The sequence below is a fragment of the Protomyctophum parallelum genome, assembly GCF_964188405.1.
Source record: "Protomyctophum parallelum genome assembly, chromosome: 7".
Classification (NCBI taxonomy): Eukaryota; Metazoa; Chordata; class Actinopteri; order Myctophiformes; family Myctophidae; genus Protomyctophum; species Protomyctophum parallelum.
This window is the reverse complement of record NC_139705.1, coordinates 52,793,736-52,818,233: the sequence shown is the minus strand read 5'-3', so window position 1 is coordinate 52,818,233 and position 24,498 is coordinate 52,793,736.

The following is a 24,498-nucleotide window of genomic DNA, read 5'->3' as shown; positions in this document are numbered from 1 at the left end:
GTTGAGTAACATACCAAGGTCTTTGGGTTCCTCCTGTTCAGCAGAAATGTCCCTGGTGGGTTCGAGAGAGTTCATCTTCACCTGAAGTCTGCAGTCCACAGTCAGATGTGATCAGAAATGATCCTGTAGGAGTTGTGGAGAAATGACACAGACCAAGTCTTCTTATACCAGAGAGCCACTAACTGCTTTGAATGATTGACTAAGAGAACAATAGAACCATCTCTCCACCAATCACAGTCTAACATACTGTCCTCCACCCTCCCTCCTCCCCACAGATATACTCACTCAATGGATCCAAAGTGGTTTACGGCTACATTTGATTTTATGTGAATTTGTTTTGTATTCATTTTACACCTTGACAGATATATGTGTCCTGTAAAACAAGATAAAGATGGTAAAAGAATGGAGACAGCGAAATCATGCAGCGTTTGTTCACCATGCATCTCCTGAGTTATTAATTTATTCACAATACAATATTTCCCTGAGTACTGCTGCACTGTCCATTTAGTTATATTTATCCAGTATTTATAATACTGCATCATCATATTCAGCATTCAATACTGCATTGTATTTTACTGTCTGTCTAGACATACAGTTGTCTGCCATTGATAACGTCTCATTCATTTTGGAGAGGACTGCGTGATCTGCGCATTTCACAATGTATATATTATGTCCACTAGGGGGAGTAGAGAGCTATATAAAAATCTGAGACCACTGAAATGTAAGTATGTTTTCTCATGCCATTAAAGCCCTTTGAATTGAAAGCGTCAACAGAGAGAGAGAGAGACAGAGAGACAGAGAGAGAGAGAGAGAGAGATAGAGAGAGAGAGAGAGAGAGAGAGAGATAATGACTTTGGTGGTTGGTCTTTTTATTACGTCACGTCACATCATTAACAACTAATAATAATATATTCTACAAGTTGTAGAAACATGTAAGATAACACTAATAGTTGTTAATGACGTGACGTGAAAAATACATTTATTCCACCAGCGTTCTTGTGTTGTTCTACAACACAACACAGGAACAGGTACCACGTGTATATAGCAATAATAATAATTACTATTATTATTAATAATAAACCATAGAATGAATTAACAGTTTACATGCAGGCATCACTTTAGGGGTAAAAATGTACCTTTGCACATAATAATAATCCATAGTATTAATTAACAGGTTGCCAGTCCTTAAGGTTTACAGGTTAAACAGTTCGTATTCTTATTTCTACAGGTTAAACACTTAACCATAAACATCCCCTCATTTAATTTTTTTGTATTTATTTGTTTTGCTATGTAGCCTACAGCAAATATCGGATCGGCAAATATCGGATATCGGGAAATTTCAAAATGAATATATCGGATCGGATCGGAATTGAAAAATCAGTATCGTTGCATCTCTAATTAAAGTTAGGAATAAATAATAATGAGGTAAATGTGATGTTAATTAATAGGGGAGGGTGATTCCCCTTTGTTTAATCACCTTCCTAGGGATTTGATTCACATATTCACATTGGTATTTTATATCAGGGCACTATATGTCCATCATATCCCCTTAAACTTTTATAGGCTATATAACATATATAACTATATAATTTAAAAGTTTGAGCATAAATACTTTTTATTAGCACATGCAATCTATTAGTGCAGGGTTCAGGCCATTTATAAAAAAAACATACTCAACTGCTCCACCTGCTGGTTGATGTCAGTACTACATTTTCCAATATTCGCAAAAGCCAAAGCGTTTAAAGAGGATTTCAGTCAAACTGAATGGCTACCTACTGTATAGGCTACCATATACATTCACGGTTCACATGTTCATAGAACAAAACTACAATTCACAGAGGCAAGAACAGTGAGAGCTCAATGGAACCTACCACGTTAATGAGGGACAATGCGCACCGACGTAGCGCCTCACGCAGCGGAAGCCGGTAGGGAAACCACTGGAATAACAACAACAACAGCCCATGTTTACATTCCCGTGGCGTCAAAGACACCAAATGAAATACTGTAGAGGAGGAGGATAAACCACGTACCTGGGTGGTGTGGTGAAGCTACACCGCACACCCAGCACAAGACTCCAACAGGAGTGAGTGCCTGCAGAGCGTAGCCCAAAGCTAAAGAGACAAGCGGTCATAGTCAAGTTCATGGTCAAACTATCAAATGCCAGATATCGGTTAAACAATAAGATAAACATACCTGCACCAATATGCACAACCCCACGCTGTAGCCCGACGGGCCAGCAAGTTAGGCGTCAACTGTGTGGACACACCAGCTCAACCAGCAAGGTGTGGCAGCCACAAACCAGCAGCAGAGACAACCAGCTGACTAGCAAAGGAACCACACTGCCTTTATAACGTTACCAATCAGCCCACTAATAAGTGGGCGGAGGATGGCTGTGACTCTGATCCATCCACCAACAAGGATGGGAGATGGGCCGTGTCATAGCACGTCCATCCTGCCACATAAACTTATATAAACCTCTGTACTTCTGTTTAGAAGAAATAAAATAAAAAAGACCTCTGAACATCGGTGTTTGGTCAGAGTTATGAGCCTTTTCAGTAGGCCTGTATACAAGAAGTGAACAGCAGGAGTCTGCTGCAGATGGAAAGGCCAAGCAAAAAAGGTGACAAAATATTACAGCGACCCTGATTTATATAAAAGCTTATATGACTGAGCATTCCGACATAAGCAATAACTGTCAGTTGGATTGTAGGCCTATATGATGGAATACTCAGAAGCATAAGCAGTTAATTTGTTAAAAGACCACAAGGTATCGTCATACACTCATCCTCTATAATTACGCTTTAGTTAAAGGCTACTGTTCACGCTAAACAGAGTTATATGTTTATATCTGTCCGTAACCAGTGTATACAACCTTGTGAACTTCTAAATAATTTGATGGACTAAAAGCTTCTCCACACACTTTGCAATGAATTTATCTCTGAATGTGAAGGATCTGGTGTGTTTTGGACATTATGGGGAAGTGTAGAATAAAGCTTAATGACAAACATATGAGCCGAAATGTTTAATGTGTAATCCTGTTGCAAACTTGCAATCAATCCAATCATAGACCTTCATGTTCAGTTTCTACAAGAACATGGAGCCCATTATTAAATGGAACCCATGTTCTCGTAGAAACTGAATTTGAACAGGATTGCTTCTTCCAAGTGTGGCCTAAAAATAAAATGTGTGTCTGAACAAGTGTGAACAAAGTTAATCTAAATGTAATTGACAGAAAATCTGCAGATCAAATGACAGTAAAACAAAGAATAAGATTGAGAATTACATTGAATATCAAGACTTTTATTTCTATCTGCAGCATAATGTTGGTGTGACATGTTCAGTATACAGTATAACAGCAGTATCATAATCATGAAACATGCAGCGTCAGATGTAATGAATCAGAAATAAATCATGATCGTCAGAAATAATGTAGATAGATTGATGCAATGGGTGGAAAAATATGGTCTAACAGACTCCAACAAAGTCACATACCTTTCGGTTTTAATACTTTCTCTGAAAATGTCTCTGAAAGACCCAGTTGAATAAAAATTACCACACAAAAACAGGTCATTTAAATAGTATACTAGTATACTTAAAAATGTAAAAAAAAAGATTATAGAGTTAGGGTTACACTTCCAACACTTTTACATGGATGTGCTAAGCCCTTGTCATAATGTAAACACTAGGGATTCTCTCCAGCGTGAATTCTATGGTGTTCTTTAAGGCTGGAGATTTCAGAGAAGTGTCGTCCACAATGATCACATCCATAGGGTTTCTCTCCAGTGTGAATTCTATGGTGTTTTTTAAGGCTGGACATTTCAGCGAAGTGTTGTCCACATTGATCACATCCAAAGGGTTTCTCTCCGGTGTGAATTCTCTGGTGGGTTTTAAGGTTGGCCAATTGAGAGAAGTGTTGTCCACAATGATCACATCCATAGGGTTTCTCTCCAGTGTGAATTCTCTTGTGTGTTTTAAGGCTGGACAATTGAGAGAAGTGTTGTCCACAATGATCACATCCATAGGGTTTCTCTCCAGTGTGAATTCTCTGGTGTGTTTTAAGGCTGGACATTTTAGAGAAGTGTTGTCCACAATGATCACATCCATAGGGTTTCTCTCCAGTGTGAATTCTCTGGTGTGTTTTAAGGCTGGACATTTCAGAGAAGTGTTGTCCACATTGATCACATCCATAAGGTTTCTCTCCAGTGTGAATTCTCTGGTGTGTTTTAAGGCTGGACATTGTAGAGAAGTGTTGTCCACATTGATCACATCCATAGGGTTTCTCTCCAGTGTGAATTCTCTGGTGTCTTTTAAGGCTGGACATTGTAGAGAAGTGTTGTCCACATTGATCACACCCATAGGGTTTCTCTCTAGTGTGGATTCTCTGGTGGGTTTTAAGGTTGGAGATTCGGGAGAATTTTTGTCCACATTGATCACATCCATAGGGTTTCTCTCCAGTGTGAAATCTCTGGTGTCTTTTAAGGCTGGAGATTGTAGAGAAGTGTTGTCCACACTGATCACATCCATAGGGTTTCTCCCCAGTATGAATTATCTGGTGGCTTTTAAGGGTAGACATTTGAGAGAAGTGTTGTCCACACTGATCACATCCATAGGGTTTTTCTCCAGTGTGAATTCTCTTGTGTGTTTTAAGGTGGGCCAATCGAGAGAAGTGTTGTCCACACTGATCACACCCATAGGGTTTCTCGCCAGTGTGAATTATTTGGTGTCTTTTAAGGTGGGCCAATCGAGAGAAGTGTTGTCCACACTGATCACATCCATAGGGTTTTTCTCCAGTGTGAATTATCTGGTGTTTTTAAGGTTGGACAATAGAGAGAAGTGTTGTCCACACTGATCACATCCATAGGGTTTCTCTCCAGTGTGAATTCTCTGGTGGCTTTTAAGGTGGGACAATTGAGAAAAGTGCCGTCCACAGTGATCACATCCATATGGTTTCTCTCCACTGTGAATTCTCTGGTGTGTTTTAAGGCTGGACATTAGAGAGAAGTGTTGTCCACATAGATCACAGCAATGGTGTTTTTTCTTTGTCAAGCTTCTTTGTTCATTCACCTCTGGTAGTTCAGGGCAGTCAGACTGATGATGTGACCCTGGATTGGAAACAAATACAAAATAAAGATTGTTGATGGGTTAGTAGACAACAAAAGTAATTGTTGTGCAACAAATCCCTGTCATGTAGCTAACTATTAAAACAATGGACATAACAACCTTGGCATGAAATATGTGGTTGTTGCTGTGATGCAAAACAAAATGATCTACAACAAAGCTACTAATAATAAGCTGTAAAATACAATTACAATTGAGAATATTTATGAAATAAAAATAGAACAGTGGGAGTGGAAAGGGAGGTTGAGTAACATACCAAGGTCTTTGGGTTCCTCCTGTTCAGCAGAAATGTCCCTGGTGGGTTCGAGAGAGTTCATCTTCACCTGAAGTCTGCAGTCCACAGTCAGATGTGATCAGAAATGATCCTGTAGGAGTTGTGGAGAAATGACACAGACCAAGTCTTCTTATACCAGAGAGCCACTAACTGCTTTGAATGATTGACTAAGAGAACAATAGAACCATCTCTCCACCAATCACAGTCTAACATACTGTCCTCCACCCTCCCTCCTCCCCACAGATATACTCACTCAATGGATCCAAAGTGGTTTACGGCTACATTTGATTTTATGTGAATTTGTTTTGTATTCATTTTACACCTTGACAGATATATGTGTCCTGTAAAACAAGATAAAGATGGTAAAAGAATGGAGACAGCGAAATCATGCAGCGTTTGTTCACCATGCATCTCCTGAGTTATTAATTTATTCACAATACAATATTTCCCTGAGTACTGCTGCACTGTCCATTTAGTTATATTTATAATACTGCATCATCATATTCAGCATTCAATACTGCATTGTATTTTACTGTCTGTCTAGACATATACCATATACATTCACGGTTCACATGTTCATAGAACATTCTAAATTACACTTAGAATTCCAACCAAAATACAATAAACATTCTCTTGTCATTCTGTTCCAAAATAGGCCTACATCCAAATAAACACTGTTTCACATTATGTGTCATACTGTCATTCTTTCTGTATTATCAATTTAAATCCGTTTTTGGACAAATACTGTAAACTTGCCTCTAAAGTGCATTTTCATATAAGGTGCTAAAAGCATCATTGCAGGACTTAATACAAACAGTAACAGTATCCCTATTTACATGTGTATGGTGTAAAACCATTTCCCCAAAACCCCTTTCAACTCGGTTTAGAAGAAAGATGTAAAATAATTTACCCAAAACCTTTTCAACACTGTAGAATGTACACAAAATAAATAATGGCGCCAGCCATTCTATAAATCAAAACAAAACCTAAAACTGGAGCAGTGATACTCAAGACAGACAATTCATTATTGTAACATGACGGAACATTCCCAACGTGGCCGACGCCATCTTGACTCAAGCGTGTGGCCCACACTACAAACACTGAGAAACTTCCTAAGTACCCGTTTTACTCTTAAATGACAACAAACAATGTCCAGAGTCATCTCCAAACGTGCATAAACAAACGGTAATCATTTCTGTGGTTTGTGAAGTATTACCCACCTGTAAAACAGGATAAAGATGTTAAAAGAATGGAGACAGATAAATCAAGCGTTTGTTCAGTGTTCACCATCTCCTGAGTTATTATGGAGGGAGACGGTGGCGCATGCGCTGAAGACACTACACTCTGGAAAGACAGTTTTTACCTGTGGTCCTACACTGCCACCTATTGACCAGGTTATTTGTGGTTTTGTTGGAGAATGACATGAAAACACAAACTGAGTTTAAAAGAAAGACACTGGGTGCAAATAATACAATCACTTTAGTGTGCATCACAAAACCACGAAACAAAACGTAAGTTTATGTATCAGTACGTATCAGTTTATGTTGTGCGACGGGCAGCTTTTTAATCAAATTGAATGTATTGCTTGAATTACTTGTGTAACTTGGGTATTTTTGTGGAGTGACACTGTTTAGGCTACTTATTCCATCACTGGACAAACCACAGGGTAGGTGGAATGACATTTAAACAGTCTTGTTACCAACTTGAAAAAAAAAAAATCCAACAAATTCACAAGATTATAATGTGTATTATCTCACATGATACTGTGCAGTAACTTAGTTAGGATCAAAAGGTCACTTTAAAGAAGAGTGCAGCCTGAAAGTAGTAACACCTCCCCTTTGTCTTGGAGTGGTGAAAACCCTCCTCACAGCTCTCCTCCAGTTAACTGCAGTCAGGCTCCATTTCAATGTGAAAGGCTCATAACACATAGATGATGATGGGCCATCATCAGAGATATGTTCATAGACACAAGTTTCAATGTGCTTTTCTTTGACAAATAAACGCAAACCCAGAGATGTCAGCAGTTAATTACAAAAGTTATTGATCAAGTTCTTCACTGTGCAATATAATTTAGAATTATAAAAAGGTAGGCCTATGAGAATTACATTTAATATTGTTTATTTCTATCTGCAGCATAATGTTGGTGTGACATGTTCCACAAAAGCAATACAGTATAACAACAGTATCACACTAATAAAACATGTAGGGTCAGATGTCATGAAGCAGAAACATAATGTATAGAGTGATGCAATGGGGGTATAAAAACCCCACAATGGCATAAGACCAAAAAGTCCAACAAAAATTAGTATATAGAATGACTGGTCAGCAACCCATCTACATACAAGAATGTGTAAATTGCGGGAGACAATAACAGTTAAATTTTGTAGATTATACTGAGAGGGCCATCTGCATTTAAAGTGCAAATAAGGCAACAACATGTGTGTGTGTGTGTGTGTGTGTGTGTGTGTGTGTGTGTGTGTGTGTGTATTACACTGAGAGGGCCACCTGCATTTAAAATATGTGAATTGATTGAGTGCAACAAGCTGGTGTTAAATTATATTTATAAGACAAAACTTAACCTGTACACTAAAACCAGCTAAGTGGCCTTGTTGTTAGAGTGTCCACCCTGAGACTGGCTCGGCAATCATTATTATTATTATTATTAAAGCTCCATCTGATTGGAATGACCTACCAAGTCCATTTAGATCAATCACTTCCCTCAATGTATTGAAGGAATAAATGTTCATACATCTTCAAACACTGTGCTCATGGTTCTAAATTAACGGCAGTTGTCTTTGTTTTCCATAAACATAACATACTGACTGATCTGCATGTACCTTCATATGTGTTCCCAATCATAGACCTTCATGTTCAGTTTCTACAAGAACATGGAGCCCATTATTAAATGGAACCCATGTTCTCGTAAAATTAATTAAAGTTAATTTTAACAGGATTGCTTCTTCCAAGTGTGGCCTAAAAATAAAATGTGTGTCTGAACAAGTGTGAACAACCTCTGAAACAAAGTTAATCTAAATCTAATTGACAGAAATCTGCAGATCAAATGACAGTAAAACAAAGAAGAAGGTTGAGAATGAAATTGAATATCAAGACTTTTATTTATCTGCAGCATAATGTTGGTGTGACATGTTCAGTATACAGTATAACAGCAGTATCATAATAACATGCAGCGTCAGATCATGGTCAGAAATAATGTAGATAGATTGATGCAATGGGTGAAAAAAAGGCTCCTCTAACAGACTACAACACAAAGTCACCACCATACTTTTAGTTGTTCTAAAAAAATATATGAAAGTGAATAAGAAATACCACAAAAAACAGGTCATTTAAACAGTATACAACTTTAATTGTAATTAAAAATGTAAAAAAATAAATAAATAATCATACAACACTTTTACGTGGATGTGCAAAGCTCTTATCATAATATGAACACTAGGGTTTCTCTCTAGTGTGAATTACCCGGTGTCTTTTAAGGCTGGACAATTGAGAGAAGTGTCGTCCACAATGATCACATCCATAGGGTTTCTCTCCTGTGTGAATTCTCTGGTGTTTTTTAAGGCTGGACATTTGAGCGAAGTGTTGTCCACACTGACCACATCCATAGGGTTTTTCTCCAGTGTGAATAATCTCATGTGTTTTAAGGCCAGCAATTTGAGAGAAGTGTTGTCCACATTGACCACATCCATAGGGTTTCTCTCCAGTGTGAATTTTCTGGTGTGTTTTAAGGAGAGACATTCGAGAGAAGTGTCGTCCACACTGATCACATCCATATGGTTTCTCTCCAGTGTGAATTATCTTGTGTGATTTAAGGTCAGCAATTTGTGAGAAGTGTTGTCCACATTGACCACATCCATAGGGTTTCTCTCCAGTGTGAATTTTCTGGTGTCTTTTAAGGTTGGACATTTGAGAGAAGTGTTGTCCACATTGATCACATCCATAGGGTTTCTCTCCAGTGTGAATTCTCTGGTGTGTTTTAAGGTTGGTCAATTGAGAGAAGTGTTGCCCACATTGATCACATCCATACGGTTTTTCTCCAGCGTGAATTCTCTGGTGTGTTTTAAGGTGGGTCAATTGAGAGAAGTGTTGCCCACATTGATCACATCCATAGGGTTTCTCCCCAGTATGAATTATCTTGTGTGTTTTAAGGTTGGACATTGTAGAGAAGTGTTGTCCACACTGATCACATCCATAGGGTTTCTCCCCAGTATGAATTATCTTGTGTGTTTTAAGGCTGAACATTGTAGAGAAGTGTTGTCCACACTGATCACATCCATAGGGTTTCTCTCCAGTGTGAATTCTCTTGTGTCTTTTAAGGCTGGACATTTTAGGGAAGTGTTGTCCACACTGATCACAGCGATGGTGTTTTTTCTTTGTCAAGCTTCTTTGTTCCTTCACCTCTGATAGGTCAGGGCAGTCAGACTGATGATGAGACACTGGATTGGAAACAAATAGAAAATAAAGATTGTTGATAAGAAGACAACAAAAGTAATTGTTGTGCAACAAATCCCTGTCATGTAGCTAACTATGTTATTGGACTTAACCTTAGCATGACTAAAATATAGGGATTCAGTTATTACTTAATCCTTAAATAATACTACAAATATTTGGTAATTGCTGTGATGCAAAACACAAATGATCTACAGCAAAGCTACTGATAATAAGATAACAATAAAATGACTATTGAGAATATTGAGGGAATAAAAACAGAACAGTGGGAGAGAAAAGGGAGGTTGAGTAACATACCAAGGTCTTTGGGTTCCTCCTGTTCAGCAGAAATGTCCCTGGTGGGTTCGAGAGAGTTCATCTTCACCTGAAGTCTGCAGTCCACAGTCAGATGTGATCAGAAATTATCCTGGAGGAGTTGTGGAGAAATGACACAGAACAAGTCTTCTTATACCAGAGAGCCACTAACTGCTTTGAATGATTGACTAAGAGAACAATAGAACCATCTCTCCACCAATCACAGTCTAACATACTGTCCTCCTCCCTCCCTCCTCCCCACAGATATACTCACTCAATGGATCCAAAGTGGTCAAACAATAAATAAATAAAAGGTTTTACACGCCCCAGGGGTGTGGCTTAGTAAACATATATATTTTGTAACTGATCTGCCAGGTTAACCTGAATAAACAGGGAGACAGAGTCAAGTTTCAGTGTTGTTCGTTTCTCTCTTCCTTGTCATCTGATTTATTAACAATTATGCAGGTTCAATTACCATTTGCTTTTCTTTCTTTGTTTTAAAGAGTTTCACTTACTGTATGAATATTCACATTTTCACACAATATCAATAAACCCATTGTTTCTTATACATATTCATCAACATCACAATACATATAATCCATTCATATTCCCATATGTTCTCATGTGTTGTTTAGAATTAATTATTGTCATGTCTCCATGCACTTATTTATATAACCATGAATTATCTGTATCATGAAATCACATTCTCATCAAATTAAATTGCTCCTGTTCTTAAAACAGGTTAACAGCACTGTACTGACATGCTACATACTAGGCTACAAGATACATTTCAAGGCATACTGGAGAGGATTATTAAATATATAATACCGAAAATAAACATGTCTCAAAGTACACAGTAGAAACACATTTAACATTACAACAGGAGCTTTTACCACCAAGGGAGCAACACGAATACTGTTGTGAAAACAACTAAAATGCCACGTTTGTGAGCAGCAGTAATGGCTGCCATGAATCTGACTGCTTAGGTCTAGATTCAACTACACATCAAATTACTACAGAATCACCTCATTTCTGGCATAAAACCAAGACAAGCTTTGTTTTATAGTAGGCCTACAAAGTGCTCATAGTAAACACGTTTTATGTCCTAATAATATATTTACCTGAACAAATACAATAAACATTCTCTTGTCATTATGTTCCAAAATACATCCAAATAAACACCATGTGTCATACTGTCATTCTTTCTGCATTATCACTTTAAATCCGTTTTTGGACAAATACTGTAAACTTGCCTCTAACGTGCATTTTCATATAAAAGGTGCTAAAAGCATCATTTCAGGACTTACAAACAGTAACAGTAGCCTATCCCTATTTACATGTGTATGGTGTAAAACCATTCCCCCAAAACCTTTTCAACACTGTAGAATGTACACAAAATAAACAATGGAGCCAGCCATTCTATAAATCAAAACAAAACCTAAAACTGGAGCAGTGATACTCAAGACAGACAATTAATTATTGTAACATGACGGAACATTCCCAACGTGGCCGACGCCATCTTGACTCAAGTGTGTGGCCCACACTACAAACACTGAGAAACTTCCTAAGTACCCGTTTTACTCTTAAATGACAACAAACAATGTCCAGAGTCATCTCCAAACGTGCATAAACAAACGGTAATCATTTCTGTGGTTTGTGAAGTATTTACCCACCTGTAAAACAGGATAAAGATGTTAAAAGAATGGAGACAGATAAATCAAGCGTTTGTTCAGTGTTCACCATCTCCTGGGTTATGGAGGGAGACGGTGGCGCATGCGCTGAAGACACTACACTCTGGGAAGACAGTTTTTACCTGTGGTCCTACACTGCCACCTATTGACCAGGTTATTTGTGGTTTTGTTGGAGAATGACATGAAAACACAAACTGAGTTTAAAAGAAAGACACTGGGTACAAATAATACAATCACTTTAGTGAGCATCACATAACCACAAAACAAAACGTAATTAACATGTCAGTTTATGTTGTGCGACGGGTAGCTTTTTAATCAAATGGAATGTATTGCTTGAATTACTTGTGTAACTTGGGTATTTTTGTGGAGTGACACTGTTTACTTATTCCATCACTGAACAAACCACAGGGTAGGTGGAATGACATTTAAACAGTCTTGTTACAAATTAATTGAAAATAAATATCCAACAAATTCACAAGATTATAAGGTGTATTATCTCGCAGGATACTGTGCAGTAACTTAGTTAGGATCAAAAGGTCACTTTAAAGAAGAGTGCAGCCTGAAAGTAGTAACACCTCCCCTTTGTCTTGGAGTGGTGAAACCCCTCCTCACAGCTCTCCTCCAGTTAACTGCAGTCAGGCTCCATTTAAAGTAGTAACACCTCCCCTTTGTCTTGGAGTGGTGAAAACCCTCCTCACAGCTCTCCTCCAGTTAACTGCAGTCAGGCTCCATTTCAATGTGAAAGGCTCATAACACATAGATGATGATGGGCCATCATCAGAGATATGTTCAATGTGCTTTTCTTTGACAAATAAACCCACAAAGCCAGAGATGTCAGCAGTTGATTTCCAAAGTTATTGATCATGTTATTCACTGTGTAATATAATTGTACATTATATATATTAAAAAAAGGTGAATGGGATTGCTTCTTCCAAGTGTGGCATAAAAATAAAATGTGTGTCTGAACAAATTTAATCTAAATGTAATTGACAGAAAATCTGCAGATCAAATGACAGTAAAACAAAGAATAAGGTTGAGAATGACATTGAATATCGAGACCTTTATTTCTATCTGACATGTTCAGTATACAGTATAAAAGCAGTATCATAATAACGAAGCAGAAATAAATCATGGTCGTCAGAAATAATGTAGATAGATTGATGCAATGGGTGAAAAAAGAGGCTCCTCTAACAGACGCCAAGCCAAAGTCACCACCATACTTTTAGGTGTTAATAATTTCTCTAAAGAAATATATGAAAGACCCAGTGAATAAGAAATACCACAAAAAAGAACGGGTCATTTAAACAGTATAAAACTTTAATTGTAATTAAAAATGTTAAAAAAAAAGATAATCATACAACACTTTTTATGTGGACGTGCTGAGCTCTTGTCATAATGTAAACACTAGGGTTTCTCTCTAGTGTGAATTATCCTGTGGCTTTTAAGGTTGGACAAATCAGAGAAGTGTTGTCCACAATGATCACATCCATAGGGTTTCTCTCCAGTGTGACTTCTCTGGTGGCTTTTAAGGCTGGACATTGTAGAGAAGTGTTGTCCACACTGATCACATCCATAGGGTTTCTCTCCAGTGTGAATTCTCTGGTGGATTTTAAGGTTGGACAATTGAGAGAAGTGTTGTCCACACTGATCACATCCATAGGGTTTTTCTCCAGTGTGAATTCTCTGGTGTGTTTTAAGGCTGAACATGTGAGAGAAGTGTTGTCCACATTGATCACATCCATAGGGTTTCTCTCCAGTGTGAATTATATGGTGTTTTTTAAGGCTGGACATTTCAGAGAAGTGTTGTCCACACTGATCACATCCATAGGGTTTCTCTCCAGTGTGAATTATTTGGTGTCTTTTAAGGTTGGACATTGTAGAGAAGTGTTGTCCACACTGATCACACCCATAGATTTTCTCACCAGTGTGAATTCTTTGGTGTCTTTTAAGGTGGGCCAATTGAGAGAAGTGTTGTCCACACTGATCACATCCATATGGTTTCTCTCCAGTGTGGATTCTATGGCATCGGGACATGCAAGCAACACCCGGCCAGCTGAGAGAGAGGAAGAAGATGCCGCATACGGGCATCGTCGGCACGGGCGCAATGAGCGACGGCATTCACGTTGTTAACACGAAGATGGTGAGTGTGTTTGCCACAAAGTTTGCCCCTCGTCTGGACGCTAACATGCTTTCTGTGTACCTTAAAGAAAAGCTCTGTCGTGACGTTAACTGTCGGAAGATTGAAACGACACAGAGCAGGTTCAGCTCTTTTCATGTCTCTGCTGAATGCAAGGAGGTGAAGGAAATGTATGACCCAGAACTCTGGCCAGCTGGCGTATATGTCCGTCGCTTTTACGAGCCACGGCGGCCCGCGAGTGTCGGTACTGGTATCAACAACAACAGCAACAACGTGATTGCTCCCACAAGTTTTGGGATTAATGCATCGGTAGATGTAGCCAACATGTAGTACTATGCGGGTGGTGTCTTATAACACGCGTGGCCTACGTGTGGGGCACAGTGCAGGGGACAAAGTAAGGCGGCTGGTTGTCGATAAACTGCTGGATGACTGTGATGTACTGTGTGTACAGGAAACGTGGCTATCAAAACAAGACTTGGGCAGGCTCAACACACTGCATCCAAACTTTCATGGAGCTGGGGAGTCAACCACTGACCTTAGCGAGAAATTAGCACACGGTAGAATTCCGGGGGGTGTTGCTATTCTCTGGAACAATAAATACGACCCTGTGGTCACTGTGCTGAGACTTGATGTCGACTGGGCCATTGGTATCGAGTTTAGGTATAATAACAGGTCGTTTATTGTTTTAAATATGTATACCCCGTATGAATCTCTAAAAAATGAGGATGAGTACAACAACAGATTAGCTTGTATTAATTCGGTCATGCTGGAATATGCCACATCGTCCATCTACCTTGTTGGTGATTTGAATGCAGACATATCTGGTGTTAACTCTCTGTTTGGCAAATGCCTTGTGCAATTCTGTAATGATAATAATCTTATATTGTCCAGCAAAGCGTTACTACCTGAGAATAGCTATACATATATCAGCGAAGCCTGGCACACAGTGTCATGGCTAGACCACTGTATTAGCACTGCAGACGCACATGCCTCTATTGACAACATTGAAATATGTTATGAGTTGGCCACCACTGACCACATTCCTCTTGCCTTGAACATAAAGGTTGATTACATACCAATGGTATCTGTGGAAGATGAAAAATCTACCTCAAGTAGGCTTGATTGGAGTAAACTAAGTGAGATAGACATCAATCACTATACCTTGCTCACAGATCAATTATTAGACTCTGTTGTCCTACCAATAGAAGCATTGCGGTGCAGTGACCCTAACTGTAAAAATGAGCATCATGGTAGAGAGCTAAGTCGTACTTATGATAGTATAGTACAAGTTTTAAATTCAGCCAGTAAAGGCTTTTTAAAACAAAAAGTAAAGAAACACAATTTAAAGCCTGGGTGGAGTGAGCATGTGGCAGAGATTCACTCTGCTGCTAGAAGAGCATTTAAGGTGTGGTCTGAGTCCGGTAGGCCGAGACAGGGGCCTCTATTTGAGCAGAAACAAACATTAAATGCCAAATATAAATATGCAGTCCGCTTCATAAAGAATAATGAAGACCAAATGAGAGCTGACTCTCTTGCCAGAAAGCTGCGTAACAACAGCTGTTACGACTTCTGGCAAGAAGTCAAGGTTTTAAATAACAATAAAATGTCTCTGCCGTCCTCTATTGATGGTGTGAGTGGATCAGTAAATATAGCAGAGTTATGGAAACAACACTATCAGGAGCTATTCAACTGTGTTAAAAGTGATGTATATGAGGTTGAAGGGGTTGACCCCACTGAGAACTTGACAGTCTGCTCAGAGGAAGTGTACAGCACAATCTTGAGTCTAGAGAATAATAAATCCTGTGGGCTGGATCAGATTACATCTGAACACCTAAAGTACGCCAGTCTTAAACTAGCTCCGCTCTTAGCATTATGTCTTACTGGTTTCCTTATTCATGGTATGTTGCCAGATTCCATGCTATCAGTTTTGCTTGTTCCAGTTGTCAAGGATAAAGCTGGGAAAATTAATGGGATGGACAACTATAGGCCCATTGCCTTAGCTAGTATTCTCTCTAAGGTGCTGGAGAAAATCCTGTTGAGCAGACTGGAGAAATATGTTGCCATAGCTGACAACCAGTTTGGTTTCAAGAGAAAACACGGTACAGATATGTGCATCTTTGCTTTGAAGGAAATTATATTGAATTATAGGAATCAAAATTCCACAATGTTCTTATGTTTTATTGATGCATCCCGGGCCTTTGATAGGCTAAATCATTTTAAACTGTTTGATAAAATGTACCATAGAGGGGTACCCAGGTACATCATCAGGATCTTGGTGTTCTGGTATACGCATCAGACAATGCAAGTGAAATGGGGTAATACTATGTCCGATCACTTTCATGTTGGTAATGGCGTGAAACAAGGAGGAATTTTATCCCCATACCTTTTTAATTTATACATGGATGATCTATCTAGGGACCTGAACCTCTGTAAAACAGGGTGCTTAATTGGTAACAATGTTGTTAACCATCTGATGTACGCGGATGACCTGGTCATCCTGTCTCCGTATAGTGCGGGACTACAACAGCTCTTGAGAATATGCTCTCAGTATGGCACTGATTTTAACATTAAGTATAACGCTAAGAAAAGTAATATCTTGATTGTTCGCAGTAAACATGATAAAAGGGCTGTCTTCCCTGATTTTATCCTCAGTAGCAACACTCTACTGGTTTGCAATGAGATAAAATATCTTGGTCATCATATCTCTGCAGATCTCTCTGATGACAGTGACATTAACAGACAACGTTGTAAACTGTATGCCCAGGCAAACATTTTAATGAGAAAGTTCCACAAGTGCTCAGTGGATGTCAAAGTATCACTGTTTAAAGCATTCTGCACACCATTATATACGGCTCACTTGTGGAGCAATTACAAGGCTAGTAGTATGCACAAACTAAATGTGGCCTACAACGATGCATTAAGATTACTTATGAGGGAACCAAGATGGCACAGTGCCAGCCAACTATTTGTCAGCCTGGGGGTGCCTACCTGCCCGGCCCTTTTAAGAAACTTGATGTACAAATTCATGTGCCGTCTAGATAAGTCTGATAACAGCATCATAATGGTTTTAACGGACCCTATGAAAAGCTCATGTCGATACACGTCCTTGATCAGGAGACATTGGCATAATAGCCTATATAGATTATAGGTTTGTGTATACTGTGTATATATATAAACATATGCTATGTTGGATGTATCTATTTGTTATTTTATTCTTATTTTTTATCCTTGTGTTTTATCCCCCTGTCTTCTTGTCCTTTGTATGTGATATGGACCTGAGTCTGAAATAAAGATTTATTATTATGGTGTCTTTTAAGGTGGGCCAATTGAGAGAAGTGTTGTCCACACTGATCACAGCAGTGGTGTTTTTTCTTTGTCAAGCTTCTTTGTTCATTCACCTCTGGTAGGTCAGGGCAGTCAGACTGATGATGAGACCCTGGATTGGAAACAAATACAAAATAAAGATTGTTGATAAGTTGATAAGTAGACAACAAAAGTAATTGTTGTGCAACAAATCCCTGTCATGTAGCTAACTATTAAAACAATGGACATAACCTTGGCATGACTAAAATATAGGGATTAAGTGATTACTTAATCTCTATATTTAAGTAATACTAGAAATATGTGGTTGTTGCTGTGATGCAAAACAAAATGATCTACAACAAAGCTACTAATAATAAGCTAACAATAAAATGACAATTGAGAATATTGAGGGAATAAAAACAGAACAGTGGGAGAGAAAAGGGAGGTTGAGTAACATACCAAGGTCTTTGGGTTCCTCCTGTTCAGCAGAAATGTCCCTGGTGGGTTCGAGAGAGTTCATCTTCACCTGAAGTCTGCAGTCCACAGTCAGATGTGATCAGAAATGATCCTGGAGGAGTTGTGGAGAAATGACACAGAACAAGTCTTCTTATACCAGAGAGCCACTAACTGCTTTGAATGATTGACTAAGAGAACAATAGAACCATCTCTCCACCAATCACAGTCTAACATACTGTCCTCCACCCTCCCTCCTCCCCACAGATATACTCACTCAATGGATCCAAAGTGGTCACACAATAAATAAATAAAAAGTGTTACACGCCCCAGGGGTGTGGCTTAGTAAACATATATATTTTGTAACTGATCTGCCAGGTTAACCTGAATAAACAGGGAGACAGAGTCAGTTTCAGTGTTGTTCGTTTCTCTCTTCCTTGTCATCTGATTTATTAACAAGTATGCAGGTTCAATTACCCTTTGCTCTTTGTTTTAAAGAGTTTCACTTACTGTATGAACATTCACTTTTTCACACAATATCAATAAACCCATCTTTTCTTATACATATTCATCAACATCACAATACATATTTTCCATTCATATTCCCACATGTTTACTTTTCTCAGCATCAAAATACTGTAATATACTGTTTGGCTTTTACCAATGTGTTGTTTAGAATTAATTATTTTTTAACTGTCATGTCTCCATGCACTTATTTATATAACCATGAATTATCTGTAGGAAATCACATTCTCATCAAATTAAATTGCTTCTGTTCTTAAAACAGGTTAACAGCACTGTACTGACATGCTACATACTAGGCTACAAGATACATTTCAAGGCATACTGGAGAGGATTATTAAATATATTATACCGAAAATAAACATGTCTCAAAGTACACAGTAGAAACACATTTAACATTACAACAGGAGCTTTTACCACCAAGGGAGCATGTTCAGTATACAGTATAAAAGCAGTATCATAATAACGAAGCAGAAATAAATCATGGTCGTCAGAAATAATGTAGATAGATTGATGCAATGGGTGAAAAAAGAGGCTCCTCTAACAGACGCCAAGCCAAAGTCACCACCATACTTTTAGGTGTTAATAATTTCTCTAAAGAAATATATGAAAGACCCAGTGAATAAGAAATACCACAAAAAAGAACGGGTCATTTAAACAGTATAAAACTTTAATTGTAATTAAAAATGTTAAAAAAAAAGATAATCATACAACACTTTTTATGTGGACGTGCTGAGCTCTTGTCATAATGTAAACACTAGGGTTTCTCTCTAGTGTGAATTATCCTGTGGCTTTTAAGGTTGGACAAATCAGAGAAGTGTTGTCCACAATGATCACATCCATAGGGTTTCTCTCCAGTGTGACTTCTCTGGTGGCTTTTAAGGCTGGACATTGTAGAGAAGTGTTGTCCACACTGATCACATCCATAGGGTTTCTCTCCAGTGTGAATTCTCTGGTGGAGTTTAAGGTTGGACAATTGAGAGAAGTGTTGTCCACACTGATCACATCCATAGGGTTTTTCTCCAGTGTGAATTCTCTGGTGTGTTTTAAGGCTGAACATGTGAGAGAAGTGTTGTCCACATTGATCACATCCATAGGGTTTCTCTCCAGTGTGAATTATATGGTGTTTTTTAAGGCTGGACATTTCAGAGAAGTGTTGTCCACACTGATCACATCCATAGGGTTTCTCTCCAGTGTGAATTATTTGGTGTCTTTTAAGGTTGGACATTGTAGAGAAGTGTTGTCCACACTGATCACACCCATAGATTTTCTCACCAGTGTGAATTCTTTGGTGTCTTTTAAGGTGGGCCAATTGAGAGAAGTGTTGTCCACACTGATCACATCCATATGGTTTCTCTCCAGTGTGGATTCTATGGCATCGGGACATGCAAGCAACACCCGGCCAGCTGAGAGAGAGGAAGAAGAGGCCGCATACGGGCATCGTCGGCACGGGCGCAATGAGCGACGGCATTCACGTTGTTAACACGAAGATGGTGAGTGTGTTTGCCACAAAGTTTGCCCCTCGTCTGGACGCTAACATGCTTTCTGTGTACCTTAAAGAAAAGCTCTGTCGTGACGTTAACTGTCGGAAGATTGAAACGACACAGAGCAGGTTCAGCTCTTTTCATGTCTCTGCTGAATGCAAGGAGGTGAAGGAAATGTATGACCCAGAACTCTGGCCAGCTGGCGTATATGTCCGTCGCTTTTACGAGCCACGGCGGCCCGCGAGTGTCGGTACTGGTATCAACAACAACAGCAACAACGTGATTGCTCCCACAAGTTTTGGGATTAATGCATCGGTAGATGTAGCCAACATGTAGTACTATGCGGGTGGTGTCTTATAACACGCGTGGCCTACGTGTGGGGCACAGTGCAGGGGACAAAGTAAGGCGGCTGGTTGTCGATAAACTGCTGGATGACTGTGATGTACTGTGTGTACAGGAAACGTGGCTATCAAAACAAGACTTGGGCAGGCTCAACACACTGCATCCAAACTTTCATGGAGCTGGGGAGTCAACCACTGACCTTAGCGAGAAATTAGCACACGGTAGAATTCCGGGGGGTGTTGCTATTCTCTGGAACAATAAATACGACCCTGTGGTCACTGTGCTGAGACTTGATGTCGACTGGGCCATTGGTATCGAGTTTAGGTATAATAACAGGTCGTTTATTGTTTTAAATATGTATACCCCGTATGAATCTCTAAAAAATGAGGATGAGTACAACAACAGATTAGCTTGTATTAATTCGGTCATGCTGGAATATGCCACATCGTCCATCTACCTTGTTGGTGATTTGAATGCAGACATATCTGGTGTTAACTCTCTGTTTGGCAAATGCCTTGTGCAATTCTGTAATGATAATAATCTTATATTGTCCAGCAAAGCGTTACTACCTGAGAATAGCTATACATATATCAGCGAAGCCTGGCACACAGTGTCATGGCTAGACCACTGTATTAGCACTGCAGACGCACATGCCTCTATTGACAACATTGAAATATGTTATGAGTTGGCCACCACTGACCACATTCCTCTTGCCTTGAACATAAAGGTTGATTACATACCAATGGTATCTGTGGAAGATGAAAAATCTACCTCAAGTAGGCTTGATTGGAGTAAACTAAGTGAGATAGACATCAATCACTATACCTTGCTCACAGATCAATTATTAGACTCTGTTGTCCTACCAATAGAAGCATTGCGGTGCAGTGACCCTAACTGTAAAAATGAGCATCATGGTAGAGAGCTAAGTCGTACTTATGATAGTATAGTACAAGTTTTAAATTCAGCCAGTAAAGGCTTTTTAAAACAAAAAGTAAAGAAACACAATTTAAAGCCTGGGTGGAGTGAGCATGTGGCAGAGATTCACTCTGCTGCTAGAAGAGCATTTAAGGTGTGGTCTGAGTCCGGTAGGCCGAGACAGGGGCCTCTATTTGAGCAGAAACAAACATTAAATGCCAAATATAAATATGCAGTCCGCTTCATAAAGAATAATGAAGACCAAATGAGAGCTGACTCTCTTGCCAGAAAGCTGCGTAACAACAGCTGTTACGACTTCTGGCAAGAAGTCAAGGTTTTAAATAACAATAAAATGTCTCTGCCGTCCTCTATTGATGGTGTGAGTGGATCAGTAAATATAGCAGAGTTATGGAAACAACACTATCAGGAGCTATTCAACTGTGTTAAAAGTGATGTATATGAGGTTGAAGGGGTTGACCCCACTGAGAACTTGACAGTCTGCTCAGAGGAAGTGTACAGCACAATCTTGAGTCTAGAGAATAATAAATCCTGTGGGCTGGATCAGATTACATCTGAACACCTAAAGTACGCCAGTCTTAAACTAGCTCCGCTCTTAGCATTATGTCTTACTGGTTTCCTTATTCATGGTATGTTGCCAGATTCCATGCTATCAGTTTTGCTTGTTCCAGTTGTCAAGGATAAAGCTGGGAAAATTAATGGGATGGACAACTATAGGCCCATTGCCTTAGCTAGTATTCTCTCTAAGGTGCTGGAGAAAATCCTGTTGAGCAGACTGGAGAAATATGTTGCCATAGCTGACAACCAGTTTGGTTTCAAGAGAAAACACGGTACAGATATGTGCATCTTTGCTTTGAAGGAAATTATATTGAATTATAGGAATCAAAATTCCACAATGTTCTTATGTTTTATTGATGCATCCCGGGCCTTTGATAGGCTAAATCATTTTAAACTGTTTGATAAAATGTACCATAGAGGGGTACCCAGGTACATCATCAGGATCTTGGTGTTCTGGTATACGCATCAGACAATGCAAGTGAAATGGGGTAATACTATGTCCGATCACTTTCATGTTGGTAATGGCGTGAAACAAGGAGGAATTTTATCCCCATACCTTTTTAATTTATACATGGATGATCTATCTAGGGACCTGAACCTCTGTAAAACAGGGTGCTTAATTGGTAACAATGTTGTTAACCATCTGATGTACGCGGATGACCTGGTCATCCTGTCTCCGTATAGTGCGGGACTACAACAGCTCTTGAGAATATGCTCTCAGTATGGCACTGATTTTAACATTAAGTATAACGCTAAGAAAAGTAATATCTTGATTGTTCGCAGTAAACATGATAAAAGGGCTGTCTTCCCTGATTTTATCCTCAGTAGCAACACTCTACTGGTTTGCAATGAGATAAAATATCTTGGTCATCATATCTCTGCAGATCTCTCTGATGACAGTGACATTAACAGACAACGTTGTAAACTGTATGCCCAGGCAAACATTTTAATGAGAAAGTTCCACAAGTGCTCAGTGGATGTCAAAGTATCACTGTTTAAAGCATTCTGCACACCATTATATACGGCTCACTTGTGGAGCAATTACAAGGCTAGTAGTATGCACAAACTAAATGTGGCCTACAACGATGCATTAAGATTACTTATGAGGGAACCAAGATGGCACAGTGCCAGCCAACTATTTGTCAGCCTGGGGGTGCCTACCTGCCCGGCCCTTTTAAGAAACTTGATGTACAAATTCATGTGCCGTCTAGATAAGTCTGATAACAGCATCATAATGGTTTTAACGGACCCTATGAAAAGCTCATGTCGATACACGTCCTTGATCAGGAGACATTGGCATAATAGCCTATATAGATTATAGGTTTGTGTATACTGTGTATATATATAAACATATGCTATGTTGGATGTATCTATTTGTTATTTTATTCTTATTTTTTATCCTTGTGTTTTATCCCCCTGTCTTCTTGTCCTTTGTATGTGATATGGACCTGAGTCTGAAATAAAGATTTATTATTATGGTGTCTTTTAAGGTGGGCCAATTGAGAGAAGTGTTGTCCACACTGATCACAGCAGTGGTGTTTTTTCTTTGTCAAGCTTCTTTGTTCATTCACCTCTGGTAGGTCAGGGCAGTCAGACTGATGATGAGACCCTGGATTGGAAACAAATACAAAATAAAGATTGTTGATAAGTTGATAAGTAGACAACAAAAGTAATTGTTGTGCAACAAATCCCTGTCATGTAGCTAACTATTAAAACAATGGACATAACCTTGGCATGACTAAAATATAGGGATTAAGTGATTACTTAATCTCTATATTTAAGTAATACTAGAAATATGTGGTTGTTGCTGTGATGCAAAACAAAATGATCTACAACAAAGCTACTAATAATAAGCTAACAATAAAATGACTATTGAGAATATTGAGGGAATAAAAACAGAACAGTGGGAGTGAAAAGGGAGGTTGAGTAACATACCAAGGTCTTTGGGTTCCTCCTGTTCAGCAGAAATGTCCCTGGTGGGTTCGAGAGAGTTCATCTTCACCTGAAGTCTGCAGTCCACAGTCAGATGTGATCAGAAATGATCCTGGAGGAGTTGTGGAGAAATGACACAGAACAAGTCTTCTTATACCAGAGAGCCACTAACTGCTTTGAATGATTGACTAAGAGAACAATAGAACCATCTCTCCACCAATCACAGTCTAACATACTGTCCTCCACCCTCCCTCCTCCCCACAGATATACTCACTCAATGGATCCAAAGTGGTCACACAATAAATAAATAAAAAGTGTTACACGCCCCAGGGGTGTGGCTTAGTAAACATATATATTTTGTAACTGATCTGCCAGGTTAACCTGAATAAACAGGGAGACAGAGTCAGTTTCAGTGTTGTTCGTTTCTCTCTTCCTTGTCATCTGATTTATTAACAAGTATGCAGGTTCAATTACCCTTTGCTCTTTGTTTTAAAGAGTTTCACTTACTGTATGAACATTCACTTTTTCACACAATATCAATAAACCCATCTTTTCTTATACATATTCATCAACATCACAATACATATTTTCCATTCATATTCCCACATGTTTACTTTTCTCAGCATCAAAATACTGTAATATACTGTTTGGCTTTTACCAATGTGTTGTTTAGAATTAATTATTTTTTAACTGTCATGTCTCCATGCACTTATTTATATAACCATGAATTATCTGTAGGAAATCACATTCTCATCAAATTAAATTGCTTCTGTTCTTAAAACAGGTTAACAGCACTGTACTGACATGCTACATACTAGGCTACAAGATACATTTCAAGGCATACTGGAGAGGATTATTAAATATATTATACCGAAAATAAACATGTCTCAAAGTACACAGTAGAAACACATTTAACATTACAACAGGAGCTTTTACCACCAAGGGAGCATGTTCAGTATACAGTATAAAAGCAGTATCATAATAACGAAGCAG